General features: G+C 48.9%; 1 protein-coding gene across 1 annotated transcript in view; it reads right to left on the bottom strand.

Moving 5' to 3' along the window:
- LOC119923646 (probable inactive tRNA-specific adenosine deaminase-like protein 3) overlaps window positions 1–16,892 on the bottom strand; it is a 40,738-nt gene extending 23,846 nt beyond the window's left edge. The window contains exon 1 of the mRNA XM_038742976.1: window positions 16,828–16,892. The gene's annotated coding sequence lies outside the window, so the exon portion shown is untranslated. The remainder of the gene's footprint in view (window positions 1–16,827) is intronic.
- Window positions 16,893–17,235: the final 343 nt, after the last annotated feature.

Genomic DNA, 17,235 nt, shown 5'->3' on the forward strand with positions numbered 1-17,235 from the left:
CAGTGGTTGCCCACCCACCTCTGCATCACACAAACTCCTTATCATCATCTTTAAATCAAATCAATCACCCTGCCCCTTCCTACCTCACCTCGCTAGTCTCTATTACAACCCAGTCCATATGCTTTGCTCCTCCACCGCTAACCTGCTCACTGCTCCTCGATCTCGTCTATCTCATCATCGACCCTTAGTCCATGTCCTGCCTCTGGCCTGGAACGCCCTCCCTCCTCAAATCCAACAGTTACTCTCTCTCCCCTGCTTCAAAGCCTTATTGAAGGCACATCTCCTCCAAGATGCTTTCCCTGACTAAGCCCCCCCTTTCCTCTTCTCCCACACCCTTCTGTGTTGCCCATCTTACCTCCTTCCCTTCCCCACAGCACCTGTATATGTATAAATGTTTGTACATATTCATTACTCTATTTATTTATTTATTTATTTTACTTGTACATATCTATTCTATTTATTTTATTTTGTTAGTATGTTTGGTTTTGTTCTCTGTCTCCCCCTTTTAGACTGTGAGCCCACTGTTGGGTAGGGACTGTCTCTATATGTTGCCAACTTGTACTTTCCAAGCGCTTAGTACAGTGCTCTGCACACAGTAAGCGCTCAATAAATACGATTGATTGATTGATTGCCCTGACTTGCTCCCTTTATCCTTCCCCCCCTCCAAGCCCCACAGCACTTATGCACATATCTGTAATTTATTTACATTAATGTCTGTTTCCACTCCCCTACACTGTAAGCTTGCTGTGGGCAGGGGGTGTGCCTGTTTATTGTTGTATTGTACTCTTCCGAGTGCTTAGTTCAATGCTCTGCACACAGTATGCACTCAATAAATATGGCAATGAGTATTCAATCTGTCACCAAATCCTGTGAATTCAAACTTCTTCAAATCACTAAAATTTGCCCTTTTCTCTCCATCCAGTCTGGTACCATATGAATCCAAGCACTCATCCTATTCCACCTTGATTACTGCATTGGCCTCCTGTCTCTCCCCAATTCAGCCTATACTTCACTCTGCTGCTCATATCATTTTTCTACAAAACCATTCACTCTGTTTCCCCACTCCCCAAGAACCTCCAGTGGTTGCCCATCCACGTACAAAAACTCCTTACCACCGGCTTTAAAGTATTCAATCACCTTGCCCCCTCTTACTACCCAGTCTACAACTGAAGCTCGACATTGTCTATCTCACCACCACCCCTTCACCCATTTCCTGCCTATGGCATGGAACTCCTTCCCTCGTTATATCCAACAATCATTCTCCTCACCTTCTAAGCCTTATTAAAAGCAGATCTCCTCCCAGAGGCCTTCCCAGACTAAACCCTCATTTCCTCTTCTGTCACTATCTTCTGCATCACCCATGCACTTTTCATTCATTCATTCAATCGTATTTATTGAGCGCTTATTGTGTGCAGAGCACTGTACTAAGCGCTTGGGAAGTACAAGTTGGCAATATATAGGGATGGTCTCTACCCAACAGTGGGCTCACAGTCTAGAAGGGGGAGACAGAGAACAAAACATATTAACAAAATAAAATAAATAGAATAAATATGTACAACTAAAATAGAGTAATACATACAAACATATATACAGGTGCTGTGGGGAAGGGAAGGAGGTAAGGCGGGGGGATGGAGGGGCGAGGAAGGGGAGAGGAAGGAAGGGGCTCAGTCTGGGAAGGCCTCCTGGAGGAGGTGAGCTCTTAGTAGGGCCTTGAAAGGAGGAAGACAGCTAGCTTGGCGGATGTGCGGAGGGAGGGCATTCCAGGCCAAGGGGATGACGTGGGCCGGGGGTCGACGGCGGGACAGGCGAGAACGAGGCACGGTGAGGAGATTAGCGGCGGAGGAGCAGAGGGTGTGGGCTGGGCTGTAGAAGGAGAGAAGGGAGGTGAGGTAGGAGGGGGCGAGGTGATGGAGAGCCTTGAAGCCGAGGGTGAGGAGTTTCTGCCTGATGCGTAGGTGGATTGGTAGCCACTGGAGATTTTTGAGGAGGGGAGTAACATGCCCAGAGCGTTTCTGGACAAACACGATCCGGGCAGCGGCGTGAAGTACGGACTGAAGAGGAGAGAGACAGGAGGATGGGAGATTGGAGAGGAGGCTGATACAGTAATCCAGACGGGATAGGAGGAGAGCTTGAACGAGCAGGGTAGCGGTTTGGATGGAGAGGAAAGGGCAGATCTTGGCAATGTTGCGGAGGCGAGACTGGCAGGTCTTGGTGACGGCTTGGATGTGAGGGGTGAATGAGAGAGCGGAGTCGAGGATGACACCAAGGTTGCGGGCTTGTGAGACGGGAAGGATGGTAGTGCCGTCAACAGAGATGGGAAAGTCAGGGAGAGGGCAGGGTTTGGGAGGGAAGACAAGGAGTTCAGTCTTGGACATGTTGAGTTTTAGGTGGCGGGCAGACATCCAGATGGAGATGTGCTGAAGGCAGGAGGAGATGCGAGCCTGGAGGGAGGGGGAGAGAGCAGGGGCAGAGATGTAGATTTGGGTGTCATCAGCGTAGAGATGATAGTTGAACCCATGGGAGCGAATGAGGTCACCAAGGGAGTGAGTGTAGATCGAGAACAGAAGGGGACCAAGAACTGAACCTTGAGAAACCCCTACAGTAAGGGGATGGGAGGGGGAGGAGGAGCCTGCAAAAGAGACTGAGAATGAACGAGGAGAACCAGGAGAGGACAGAATCTGTGAAGCCAAGGTTGGATAGCGTGTTGAGGAGAAGGGGGTGGTCCACAGTGTCGAAGGCAGCTGAGAGGTCGAGAAAGATTAGGATAGAGTATGAGCCGTTGGATTTGGCAAGCAGGAGGTCATTGGTGACCTTTGAGAGGGCAGCTTCCGTGGAATGTAGGGGACGGAAGCCAGATTGGAGGGGGTCGAGGAGAGAGTTGGCGTTGAAGAATTCGAGGCAGCGCATGTAGACGACTCGTTCAAGGAGTTTGGAAAGGAATGGTAGGAGGGCGATAGGACGATAACTAGAAGGTGAGGTGGGGTCAAGAGAGGGTTTTTTTAGGATGGGAGAGACGTGGGCATGTTGGCAGGCAGAGGGGAAGGAACCAGTGGAGAGTGAGCGGTTGAAGATGGAAGTTAAGGAGGGGAGAAGGGACGGAGTGAGAGATTTCATGAGATGAAAGGGAATGGGGTCAGAGGCACAGGTGATCGGAGTAGCACTTGAGAGGAGGGAGGAGAGCTCCTCTGAGGATACTGCTGGGAAGGATGGGAGGGTAGCGGAGAGCGTTGAGAGCCAGGGGGTTGCAGAAGCTGGGGGGAGTGACTTTGGGGAGCTTAGAACTGATGAATTTAATTTTATTAATGAAGTAAGAGGCCAGATCGTTGGGGGTGAGGGAAGGAGGAGGGGGAGGAACCGGGGGCCTGAGAAGGGAGTTGAATGTACGGAAGAGCTGGCGGGGGTGATGGGCATGGGTGTCAATAAGGGAGGAGAAATAGTTTTGTCTGGCAGAGGAGAGGGCTGAGTTAAGGCAGGAAAGGAGAAACTTGAAGTGAACGAGGTTGGCACGGTGTTCAGACTTTCGCCAGCAGCATTCGGCAGCTCTAGCATAAGAGCGAAGGAGGCGGACCGTGGCAGTGATCCAGGGCTGTGGGTTAGTAGTACGAGAGCGGCAAAGGGAAAGGGGAGCGAGTGAGTCTAGCTGAATAGAAAGGGTAGAGTTGAGAGCAGTAATCTGATCACCAAGACTGGGTAGAGAGGAGAGGGAGGCGAAGTGGGGTGTGAGGCGCTCAGAAAGATGGATGGGGTCAAGAGAGCGGAGATCTCTATGAGGGAGTAATATGGATTTACAGGGGAAAGGAGTGTGAGCGAGGAGGCAGGTGATAAGATTATGATCAGAGAGAGGGATTTCAGAGTTGGTGAGGGTGGAGACAGTGCAGCGGTTGGAGATGAATTTGTACCCTTTATGCATCCCTCCCTCAGCCCCACAGTAGTTACGGACATATCCATAATTCATTTATTTATATTAATGTCTGTCTCCCCCTCTAGGCTGTAAGCTCATTGTGGGCAAGGAACGTACCCACTAATTCTGCTCTACTGTACTCTCCCAAGTGTTCACTGCAGTGCTCTGCACATGCTAAGAACTCAATACATACAATGGATCAATTGGGATGTAGAAGATAGGTGATTAAGTGAACCTTTTCTCATTTGCACGACAGCTGGGAGTGTCCCTCAAAGCCATCAGAAAGGAACTTCAACTTCCTTTGCAACTAGTTGGTGCAGAAAAATGCCAAAAGAAATGCAGAAAAATGCCACTCACTCCAATTACTGGTCACCATCATCTCCTGTCTCCCAATCCCCACCTCCAACCACTTTGTTGCTTCACTCACATTCCTTCTCTGTCCCTATACTGCTTCTCAGGGACTTCAATATTCATGCGGACGCTCCTGATGACCTCTCAACCATTTGCTTCCTCTCACTTCTCAACTCTGCCGACTTCCTGCTCCTCACCCATTCAAAAACTTGGACACACACATGATCTTATCTCTAATCACTGTGCAATCTCGAAACTTGACCACTCAAATACTCTCTGATCACAACCTCATCCACCTTCTCTCCCCACCAGCTACAGAACTGTCCTGTCTCCCAGACACCTTCAATCTCTTGACACCAGCCCCCCTCCACCTACCCCATGCCATCATGCATTTGGACTCTCCTACCCAACCTCCCTTCTCTTGATACACTAAATTCCCGTGCTTAATTCCGCCCTCTCTACTAAACTCAAACGTCTCTCCACTGACCTCCCACCAAAATCCCGCATCCCAGATCAATCGTAATTATTAAGCGCTTATAGTGCGCAGAGCACTGTAATAATAATGATGGTATTTGTTAAGCGCTTACTATGTGCCAGGCACGGTACTAAGCACTGGGGTGGATACAAGCAAATCCAGTTGGACACAGTCCCTGTCCCACGTGGGGTTCTCAGTCTCAATCCCCATTTTACAGATGAGGTAACCGAGGCACAGAGAAGTGAGGTGTACTTAGACCTTCGGAGTTCTAAGTACACCTTCTAGTTTTAGTATACTTTCTGGTGTACTAAGCGCTTGGAAATGCTTCCTCCACTCATGTGTTCATGCCACAGAACAATGTTGGCAAAAATCCCAGCATCAGGTCCCTCTCATCCATCACAAATGCAGCCTGGCCCACTATAGATCTACCTGCTCCTCTTCTCCTCCCTTATTGACTCCCACGCCCATTACCCACATCAACTATTCCTAGCAACTCCCTCTTTAAAACCCCCATGCCCCCACCTCCCAGCTCTTTTGCTCCCAATGACCTTGAAATCTACTTCAGTGATAAAATTGAAACCAAGCGTGAACTCTCTAAAATCTCCCCCTCACCTCTCCAGTCTCCTCCTACTCCACCCTCCTACACTCTCTCATTTTACCCCGGCTAGCTCTCAAAAGAAAACCTCCCCACCTTCTTCTGAAATCCACCCCCTCCATCTGGGCCTCCAACCCCATCCCTTTGGATCGTAACATTTGTACCTGTCCTTCTTCCTCCCGACTGCCATCTTTAATCATCCACTCTCCAATGGCTCTTTTCTCTTTGCTTTCAAACACGCCCACTCCTCCCTCCTGCTAATCAGCCCATCTTGCTCCGACCATTCCCGTCCAAATTCCTTGAATGATCACTTTTCTCCCACTGACTCCACATCATTCCCACCATCTCCCTTCTTGACCCCCTGCCACCTGGCTGCCACTGCCTCCACTTCACTGAAACTCCTCTCTCTAAGTCACCAAAGACCTCCTCCCTGCAAAATCTAATGGTCTCTACTAATTCTCCTTGAACTCTCAGCAGCCTATGATACAGTGGACCACCTTCCTCTCCAGAAAACAGTATCAAAAATTAGTTTCTCTGATACCATCCTCTCCTGGTTCTCCTCCTACCTCCCTGGCCACTCCTTTTTGGTCTCTTTGGCTAGCTCCTCCTCTGACTCACACTCCCTATGAGCACCAATGTTCTGTTCTGGGGCCCCTTCTATTCTCCATCTACACCCACTCCTTCAGGGAACTCATTCACTCCCACATCTTCAACTACCACCTCTATGTGGATGATTCCCAAATCTACCACTCCAGCTCTGACCTCGCTCCTTCTCTGCAACCTGGCATTTCTTCCTGCTTTCAAGACATCTCTATTTGGATGTCCCACCAACACCCTAAACTTAACAAAACCAATACAGCACTCCTCATCTTCCCTCCCAAACTCTTTTCCTCTCCCTGAGTTTCCCAACACTGTAGATGGCACTATTCATTCATTCAATTGTATTTATTGAGTGCTTACTGTGTGCAGAGCACTGCGCTAAGTGCTTGGAAAGTACAAATCGGGAACAAAGACGGTCCCTACCCAACAACGGGCATATGAGAGTGTAAGAGCCAGAGTTGAGGTGCGTGATTTGGGGGGAGGGTGTGTGTGTGTGTGTGTGTGTGTGTGTGTGTGTGTGTGTGTGTGTGTGTGTGTGTGTGTGTGTGTGTGTGTGTGTGTGTGTGTGTGTGTGTGTGTGTGTGTGTGTGTGTGTAAAAGGCAGACAGCCCCGGGGATTCTGGGTGTGCAAAAGAGTCGGAGAGGGCTGGGAGAGTGTGACCGTGGGTGTCACCCCGTGTGACTGTGGGGGTGGCGGAAGGGGCGCAGGATAGCCTGGGCGAACACCAGGGGAGTGGGGAGGGGACGGTGGGAAACGGAGACTTTAATGTAAGGGGTCGGGAGGTGTTGCCCCCCCCTCCTCCGGGCTCCCAGGCGCCAAGCCAGATCAGCCCCTCACCCCACAGTCCTGACCCCACTGATCCCACAGACTGCGCCCCCAGAATCCTCCTCCTTTTAACCCTCCGCACCCCCAAACCAGACCCGGGTCCCCAAGCATTAACCTCAGGAGGCCCGGGCTCAGGGGCTGGGAGCTGCGGGCAGAGGGACGGGCTCGCCCTCAGTGCTGGACACCTGGGTTCCCCCCTCCCCCTGGGCATGGAATAGCTCCAGGCTTTATGGCCGCCTGTCTATAAACCCCTCCTGCTCCCCCTCCTCTTGTGATCCACAGCCATAAAGCTATCACCGTAGGGGGGCAGGGGGGCGGCCCCGGAGTGGGTCAAGGGAGACCTGGGGAGTGGGAGGGGAACCTCTCCTCGGCGCCCCCCAGAGCACTATCATCCTTCCCATCTCACAAGCCCACAACCTTGGTGTCATCCTCAACTTCACTCTCTCACTCACCCCACACATTCGATTTAATCAATCGTATTTAGTCAATCGCATTTATTGAGCGCTTACTGTGTGCAGAGCAATGTACTAAGCGCTTGGGAAGTACAAATCGGCAACTTATAGAGACGGTCCCTACCCAACAATGGGCTCACGGTCTAGAAGGGGGAGACAGACAATAAAACAAAACAAGTCAACAGGTGTAATGGCCTTTGCTCTTCAAAAATCAGAGACTACTGCGCACTGTCAGCAGACAGGCAACAATAGTTCACAAGGCCTCAGGCTCACCCAATCTCTCTGACAAGCCCGGGATCTGCAAGTTTCCAACACAAGAGCATTTCTAGGTCATTCCCACAACATACAGCTCCTGAGAAGCCCTACAAAAAGGATCCTTATTGCACCGCACCCTACTGGTGCTAGATTTCACCCCCAGAAGTCCCATCAAAGAGTTAGTTGTCTGGGTGACACTAATCTTGCTCTGGAAAGACCCTGGTGAGCAGGGAAAGTGTCACTGAATTTGTGACAAACCCATCCTGCATTAGCTGGAAGGTGCTGGAAAAGCTTTCTGTCTCCCTGGGGCCCCATCCTGGGAGAGGAGAGTGTAACAGAGTGGGTGGAGGTAGATTTCTCTAGGGCAAGCTGCAATCAAGATTTGAAAATTGGCTCCTGAATTGGTTTGTCACTAGTTGGTGGTATATTTGAAACAACTATGCAATTATACTGTCCCCTCTCCCCATCCACAAATTTGCATTTGACATCCATCCATCACCAAAACCTGCAGCAGGTCTCACCTCGCCAAGATCCGCCCCTTCCTCTCCATCCAAACCGCTACCTTGCTGGTTCAATCTCTCTTCCTATCCCGACTGGATTACTTCATTAGCCTCCTCTCTGATCTCCCATCCTCCTGTCTCTCTTTGCTTCAGTCTATACTTCACTCTGCTGCCCGGATTATCTTTGTACAGAAATGCTCTGGGCATGTCACTCCCCTCCTCAAAAATCTCCAGTGGTTGCCGGTCAACCTACGAATCAAGCAAAGACTCCTCACTCTCGGCTTCAAGGCTGTCCATCACCTCGCCCCCTCCTACCTCACCTCCCTTCTCTCCTTCTACAACCCAGCCCACACCCTCCACTCTTCTGCTGCTAACCTCCTCACTGTGCCTCGTTCTCGCCTGTCCCGCCGTCGACCCCCGGCCCACGTCCTTCCCCTGGCCTGGAATGCCCTCCCTCCACACATCCTCCAAACGAGCTCTCTTCCTTCCTTCAAAGCCCTACTGAGAGCTCACTTCCTCCAGGGGGCCTTCCCAGACTGAGCCCCCTTTTCCTTCTCCTCCTCCCCATCGCCCCCCTGCCCTACCTCCTTCCCCTCCCCACAGCACTTGTATATATTTGTACAGATTTATTACTCTATTTTACTTGTACATATTTACCATTCTATTTATTTTTTTAATGATGTGCCTATAGCTATAATTCTATTTATTCTGATGGTTTTGACACCTGTCTACATGTTTTGTTTTGTTGTCTTTCTCCCCCTTCTAGACTGTGAGCCCACTGTTGGGTAGGGACCATCTCTATATGCTGCCGACTTGTACTTCCCAAGCGCTTAGCACGGTGCTCTGCACACTGTAAGCACTCAATAATCGTCAGCTGTGTGACTCTGGGCAAGTCACTTAACTTCTCTGGACCTCAGTTACCTCATCTGTAAAATGGGGATTAAGACTGTGAGCCCCCCCATGGGACAACCTGATCACCCTGTAACCTCCTCAGCGCTTAGAACAGTGCTTTGCACATAGTAAGTGCTTAATAAATGCCATTAACAAAAATAAATACGATTGAATGAATTGAATCACTACTGAAGCAACCATTCTCCCTGTCTCAAGACTGCAATCTCAGCATTATCCTTGGTTTTTTTTTTTGAAATATGGTATTTGTTAAGTGCTCACTATGTGCCAGACACTGTACTGTCCACTGGGGTAGGTACAAGATAATCGGGTTGGACATATCCTCTCTGTCAACCTGCATATGAAACCAGTCACCAAATCCCGTCAGTTTTTTGGTTTTTTCCTTCACATCTCCAGAATCCTCCCCTTCCTCTTCATCCAAACTGCCACCATGCTGGTCCAAGAACTTTTCAAATTCCAACTCAACTATTGCATCAGCCTCTTGCATTCCTGCATCTCTCCTCTAGTTCACACTTCTCTCTGTTGTCCTTATTTTTCATAAATATCACTCAGCACGTCTCCTCACTTCACAATAAACAACCAAATACCATTAATGACACTTCTCAAAATCCTCCAATGATGGCCCATCCCTCTCCACCTCAAACAGAAACACCCGACCATCAGCTTTAAGGTACTCTTCCCTCTACTGATCCTCATTCCTCTCCCACTACAACCCAGCCCAGAGACTTTGATCCTCTATACTGTGCCTCGCCCTCAGCTCCCATGGTACTGACCTCTTGCAAGATGCCCACTCGTGCCTGGAAGTAGCTCTGCCTTCACATTCAGCAGACCACTACTCTCCCCATCTTAAAATTCCTTCTGAAATCACATCTCCTCCAACTCCTCCATACTACCACCTCCTCAATGTCACCTATGCACGTGAGTCTCTACCTTCTACGCACTTATTCATCCCATCCCTCCCACCCCCGGCATTGATCTTTATACTTAGTTGCTTCTTCCTATCAGTAATTTATTTCAGTGTCTGTCTCACCAGCACAATTATCAGCTCCGTGAGAGTAGGGATCCCGTCTCTCTTCTACCCCATCAAGTAGTTAGTAAAATATCCTGCACAGAGTAAGCACTCAAATACTATTAAATGAAAAAATGACCTGGGCAGCCAAGTGAAATGTGGACAAGAGGGTTCAGACTGGAGACAGTGAGGTCTGTGAGGATGTCGCAGTGTGTGTGTGTGTGCGCGCACCATGCACATGCACGCACAGGCACGCCCCCTACTTCTCTGGTGGGCATACATGTCTGTGTACATGTGTCTACATGAGAAGGAGCATGGCGTACTGGATCGAGCATGGGCCCTGGAATCAGAATGTCATGGATTCTCATCCCGGGTCCGCCACATCTCTGCTGTGTAACCTTGGGTAAGTCACTTCACTTCTCGGTTCCTCCATTACCTCATTTGTAAAATGGGGATTAAGTCTGTGAGCCCCACGTGAGACACAGACTGTATGTAACCTGATCTGCTTGTATCCACCCCAGCACTTAGTACAGTGCTTGGCACTTACTATTACTTAAGTGCATAGTAAGCACTTAATAAAAACCACAATTATTATTTTTACCTCTCAGGATCAATGTGCATCTGCTTGCCCTGGATGCGTAAGGGGGTCACATCCCAGGGACAGTGAGTGTGTACGTGCGAGGGTCAAAAGGCCTACATGCATGGGAGAGTGGGGACACGGACACGCGCACACACACACACACACACACACAGTCTGCATATCTAGTTTCCTGGGTCCATGGGTGTGTGCTCGTCTACTTCCCTGTATCAGTCTGTCTGTGTGCCTGTTAACATTTAGGACTAAAAGTATATTTAATCTAGTAGCTACCTTGGTAGACCAAGTTTTAACTAAATACCAAAAATATGGTCATCCAACACGTCACTAGAAAATGTTCACGAGCTACTACTTTGTTTTTACTGCACTTACTGGATATTCAGAAAATGAAATTTATAGGGAGAGATTTATGCAAGCAAAAATCCCCATTTAAACTGAGGTTTAAAACCAGTAAATTTAAGGACTAGCTCTTGTTTTTTTAAACATTCTTGTTGCTATATCCATTTTGTAAAGTAAGGATAGGAGTTTAATAAACCAGCAACATTATCAACACTTATGGTGACTGGAATCACTGCATTTGCCTATAGCTGAAAAACTCAAAATCCATGAATATATATATTTAACAACCCAATACGTAACCCACTTAAAAGTGTGAATTTATAGAAATGCTGCTCAAAAAAAACTACCATGCCTCAATCCTTGCAGAATTGCTATTCAATTACAATAATAACAATAATTTAAGATTAGCATTTCACTTTTACAAAGTACAGTGAAGTAACAAATGCACATCCTTTTCAGCAGATATAAGCAGAGAGTGATTACAGCCAAGTAAACAGTGAACTCTGTTTTTAATAATAATAATAATAATGGCATTTATTAAGCGCTTACTACGTGCAAAGCACTGTTCTAAGCACTGGGGAAGTTACAAGGTGATCAGGTTGTCCCACTGGGGGCTCACGGTCTTCATCCCCATTTTGCAGATGAGGTAACAGGCACAGAGAAGTTAAGTGACTTGCCCAAAGTCACACAGCTGACACTTGGTGGAGCCGGGATTTGAACCCATGACCTCTGACTCCAAAGCCCGGGCTCTTTCCACTGAGCCACGCTGCTTCTCATTCCACCTGAATTAATTCACATACCTCCCCTTTGGTAGACACAAAATCCAGTCTAGGGTTAATGAAAGCTACCACTGTCTCCAGTTCAGAATTACAAAAAAAACCTTCTTTGGCCCTACCAGCGTGTGACTACCCCCCAGTTTTAAAACGGTTTTTAAAAGCTATGAGAAACCGAGAGGCTGCTGCCTACCCCAAATCGTTTCCTGAGGTAAAAGAAAAAACAACAGGAAAAACATAACATGTTTGCCTTTATACTGACAGTCCTCAACTTTTAAGACATTACAGGTTAAGATGAATGTAAGCTTATTGTGGACAGGGAACATGTGTACCAACTCTGTTGTACTGGACTCTCCCAAGTGCATATTACAGTGCTCTGCAAACAGTAAGCACTCAATACATTTGAGCACATAGTCTACTGTAAAGAGCACAGGCCTGGGAGTCAAGAGGACATGGGTTTTATTCCTAACTCTGCCACATGTGTGCTGTGTGACCTTGGGCAAATCACGACTTCTCTGTGCCTCAGTTTCCTCATCTGGAAAATAGGGATTAAATCCTAAATCCTACTCCCTCCTACTTTTAAAGAGTGTGAGCCCCAATGTGGGACAGAGACAGTGTCCAACCTTGTTTCTTCCTACATGCTTAGTACAGTGCTTGGCACAAAGTAAGTACTTGACAAGTACCATTAAAAATTAGCACATAAATACAACTGATTGGCACGTCTATTCCTAAATTTACATCCAATATTTCTATCACATAGGTGCATTTATTCAGTGCTTAAGGTATGCAGAGTGTTGTCCTAAATGCTTGGGAAGACTGTAAGCTCACTGTGGGCAGGGAATGTGTCTACCAGTTCTGTTATAGCGTATTCTACCAAGCACTCAGTACAGTGCTCTGCACATGGTAAGCACTCAATAAACATGATTAATCTACTGATTGATTACAAACGAGAAGCAATTTTAAGTGGAAATGGGGTGGGTGGAACAGGAGAGTCGTGGCGGGGGGTGGAGAAGAGAGGTGTTCTGAAGGAGGCTACTTGAACTCAAGCTGGAATCACCAAGAAGTCACACATCCCTTTTACTTCCGATGAAGCTAAAGCCAGCTATGCTACCATGGAACCTCTCGGACCCAATATAAAACATGGCTACACTATCGACGGCACTACCATCTTTCCCATCTCACAAGCCCGCAACCTTGGCGTCACCCTCGACTCCGCTCTCTCGTTCACCCCACACATCCAGTCCTTCACCAAAACCTGCCGGTCTCACCTCCACAACGTCGCCAAGATCCGCCTTTTCCTCTCCATCCAGACCGTGACCTTGCTGGTTCAATCTCTCATCCTATCCTGACTGGATTACTGCATCGGCCTCCTCTCTGATCTCCCATCCTCCTGTCTCTCCCCACTTCAGTCTATACTTCACTCTGCTGCCCGGATTACCTTTGTACAGAAACGCTCTGGGCATGTTACCCCCTCCTCAAAAATTTCCGGTGGTTGCCTGTTAAACCTTCGAATCAAGCAAAACCTCCTCACTTTCAGCCTCAAGGCTCTCCATCATCTCACCCCTTCCTACCTCACCTCCCTTCTCTCCTTCTACAGCCCAGCCCGCACCCTCCGCTCCTCTGCCGCTAACCTCCTCACTGTACCTTGTTCTCGCCTGTCCCGCTGTCGACCCCTGGCCCACGTCCTTCCCCTGGCCTGGAATGCCCTCCCTTCACACATCCACCAAGCTAGCTCTCTTCCTCCCTTCAAAGCCCTGCTGAGAGCTCACCTCCTCCAGAAGGCCTTCCCAGACTGAGCCCCCTTTCTCCTCTCCTCCTCCCCATCCCCCACCACCCTACCTCCTTCCCCTCCCCACGGCACCTGTTTCAATGTTTGCACAGATTTATTACTCTATTTATTTTACTTGTACATATTTACTACTCTATTTTGTTAATGATGTGCATATAACTTTAATTCTATTTGCTCTGATTATTTTAACACCCGTATACATGTTTTCTTCTGTTGTCTGTCTCCCTTCTAGACTGTGAGCCCGTTGTTGGGTAGGGACCGTCTCTATATGTTGCCGACTTGGACTTCCCAAGCGCTTAGTACAGTGCCCTGCACACAGTAAGCGCTCAATAAATACGATTGATGAATGAATGAAAATGGGGCATCTGATCTTGGTTCTGGAACCAATCCTTCATTTAGAACATTGGTTCCCATCTGTACCTCAACTTTGGCAAATCTTCAGGAATAAGCGGTATTCTAAGTTGGAGGACTACATGTACTACGAACGGCCCAGTCAAACATCACTGTGTTGGGTGAATGAGTAGCAAGCTGAAGCCAATGTATTTTTTCATATGGTATCTGCTAAGCGCTTACTACTTGCCAGGTACTGTACTAAGTGCTGAGGTATATACAAATTAATACGATTGGACATGTCCATGCCCCACATGGGGCTCAGTCTTAATCCCCATTTCACAGATGAGGTAACTGAAGCCCAGAGAAGTTAAGTGACATGTCCAAAGTCACAGCAGACAAGTGGCAGAGCTGGGAATAGAACCCAGGTCCTTCCGACTCCCACGCCCATGCCCTAGCCACTCGGCACATTGCCTAGTGGCTAGTTGGGGCTCATCTCCCACTCCTTTCTGCATCGCCCACTTGCTCCCTTTGCTTTTCCCTCCCTCTTCCCTTCCCCACAGTACTTATGTACATGTCTGTAATTTTATTTATTTGTATTGATGTCTGTCTCCCCTGCTTCTAGAATGTAAGCTCACAGTGGGCAGGGATTGTCACTGTTTGTTGTCTTGTACTTTCCCTAGCCCTAGGTACAATGCTTTCCACACAGTAAGCACTCAATAAATGATTGAATGAAGAATGAATAAAATGAAGCAGCCTGCTGCCAGTGGCAGGCTGAGCCTCTCAAAGGAGGCAAGGGTCACTTAATTCTCTGTACCTCGGTTACCTCATCTGTAAAATGGGGATTAAGACTGTGAGCCCCACGTGGGACAACCTGATAACCTTGGATCTACCCCAGTGCTTAGCACCTAGAAAGCACTTAACAAATACCATCATTATTATCGGGGGTACAAAAATACAAATTCCTGCTTCTGGGTCATTTTCCTGTGGCTTACTACCTAAATACAGTCAGTTCTGTAACGTGAGTTGTGTTCTTTAAGAACCTCATGTTCAGGAGAAAATGCATTGCACTACTTTTCCCCTTGACTGCCAACAACTGGCGCTCAATCCTGGCAGATGCTTATTGTTGGATATCTGTTCCCTACCTGCACGGGCTTTTACAGAACTGTGTGTATTTTCTTAGCACTCTAAGAGTACATCACTTTTGTGATAGCATTTAGTACACTGAAAAGGACTCTATCTGGCTACCTGTTCCTTTGAGATGGTGTTGCTTCCTTTCCTTCTTGTAGGGGTTCCACACTTAGAAGGTAGTTAAATAATAATTGATCATTTCTGAGTAATTCATTTTGCTTTAGCTTGCTGCTTATTCACCCAGCTCAGTAATGTTTCATTGGGCCAATCTTAGTATAGGCAGTCCTCTGACTTGGCATACAATTGGTTCCCGAAAACCAGCTTTAAGTTCTTTCCTCTTGAGAGTGTAGGAAAGCATTCCAGAGCAACAGGGTGCACTTAGATTTGCACCTTTCAGTCACTTCACTCTCAGCCCCACAGCACTTACGTACATATCCATCTTTTATTTAGATTAATGTCTGCGTGTCCCCCGCCTCTAGACCGTCAGCTAATTGTGGGCATGTAACGTGTCTACCAACTCTCTCCCAAGCACTCTACACACAGTAAGGGCTCAATAAATATGACTGATCGATACAGACGAATATCGCCACAAGCAGGCGACCTTAGGCTACGTGCAGTCCTGAGCGGGGGACAAGAGAAAATGTGTGAATGAAGATAGCCTTACAGTAAACTGTGTAGATCAAGGGTCTCGTCCAGACCAAAATTCTGCCTCAGTGCTCACATTCATGCTGAACGTGGGTTAATGATGACAGTAATAATAACTGCCCCAGGTTCCTCTACCTCACCAGAGAATTTGGACTACAAAATAATGGGCATTCACCATCTCAAACAGTATTTAGCCTGACTGCGTGGTGGCAGGGCATTGGGAGAGATACAAGATATAATCTTTGATCTCAAGGCGTTTATAATCTAGTAGGGCACTGAATCTAGCCTTTGAAAAACATACGAGTAAAAGACCCAGTTTCTGCCTTCAAGGCTCTCAGAGTCTGCTGGAACAGTGGGGAATGATAACTTTGATAAATGATAAAGTTATCCTGCAGTTAAGTAGAGCCATTTTGTTAGCACAGATCGGCTTTCGGCAGGGTCTTCAACGGGCCGGTATGCTAGTGTGCTGCATTTTACCGCGATAATCCAACTGCGAGCGAACACGGAAACCTCCCCCATGGGATGAACTGAGAGCCCTTGCAGATCGCTATTTGCCCAGCATATTCACGACAACGTGAGCGGCGGAGGCGCCACAGCCGGACCCTTTATAGTCTTAGCAGCCAGCACAAAGCAGCGGGCAGCAGAAACAACCGGGTTCTGAGTGATTTAAGGAGTGAGCACTTAACAAATGCCGTCCAAAAAAAGAGAGGGAGAAGCAGCGTGGCTCAGTGGAAAGAGCCCGGGCTTTGGAGTCAGAGGTCCTGGGTTCAGATCCCGGCTCCGCCACTTGTCAGCTGTGTGACTTTGGGCAAGTCACTTCACTTCTCTGGGCCTCAGTTACCTCATCTGGAGAATGGGGATGAAGACTGTGCGCCCCCATGGGACAACCTGATCACCTCGTAACCTCCCCAGCGCTTAGAACAGTGCTTTGCACATAGTAAGCGCTTAATAAATGCTATCATCATCATATTCACGACAACGTGCGCGGCGGAGGCGCCAGAGCCGGACCCTTTAGAGTCCTGGCAGCCAGCACAAGGCAGCGGGCAGCAGAAGCGACCGGGTTCTGAGTGATTTAAGGAGGGGCGACGACACCGGGCACCGCAATCCCCAGCTCAGAGACGGGCCCGGGACCTGGAGAGGCGGAGGGATCCGCACGCCGACCGCGCCTGGACTTCTCCCGCGCCGCTACAGGGAGAGGGAGAGGGAGAGGGAGAGGGAGAGGGAGGAGGAGGAGGAGGAGGAGGAGGAGGACAAACGACGAAAATTCTCCCTCCGCCCGGGGTCCCGCGCCCTGAACGCCTGACGCCCACTCTTAATGTGGAAAAGAAAAGCCGGGTCTCCCCTCAGCTTACCTAAACGCAGCCAGAACACCTACTCTCCCCCGCCTCCTCAGCCACCTCCCGCGTCTTCGGCCGCCCCGCCGCCCACGCAACCGCAGGGCAGGATGGGAGTGGTAGTTCACCGTGCCGAAGCAGCCGTCTGCGGGAGCTGCCGAGGAACTACAATTCCCAGAAATCCTGGCGCTCTGAGCCGCGGAGAGACTGCCCCTGCTTTCGTGATTGATCTCCTCACGTGACGAGGGGTGGGTTCGGCTGGCTTCGTGTCGGCGGCGGCGGCTGCGGTAGGTTTTGCAGGGCGGGTGAGGGCGGGGGGCACCTGAAGGAAGCTAGGGGAGCCTATCGGGACAGCTGGCTTCTGCGGCAACGCGGTGCCTTCAGTCAGCACTCAACCTCCCATTCGGGACAGAATTGATTCCCGGT

Source organism: Tachyglossus aculeatus, unplaced genomic scaffold (genome assembly GCF_015852505.1).
Source record: "Tachyglossus aculeatus isolate mTacAcu1 unplaced genomic scaffold, mTacAcu1.pri scaffold_211_arrow_ctg1, whole genome shotgun sequence".
Classification (NCBI taxonomy): Eukaryota; Metazoa; Chordata; class Mammalia; order Monotremata; family Tachyglossidae; genus Tachyglossus; species Tachyglossus aculeatus.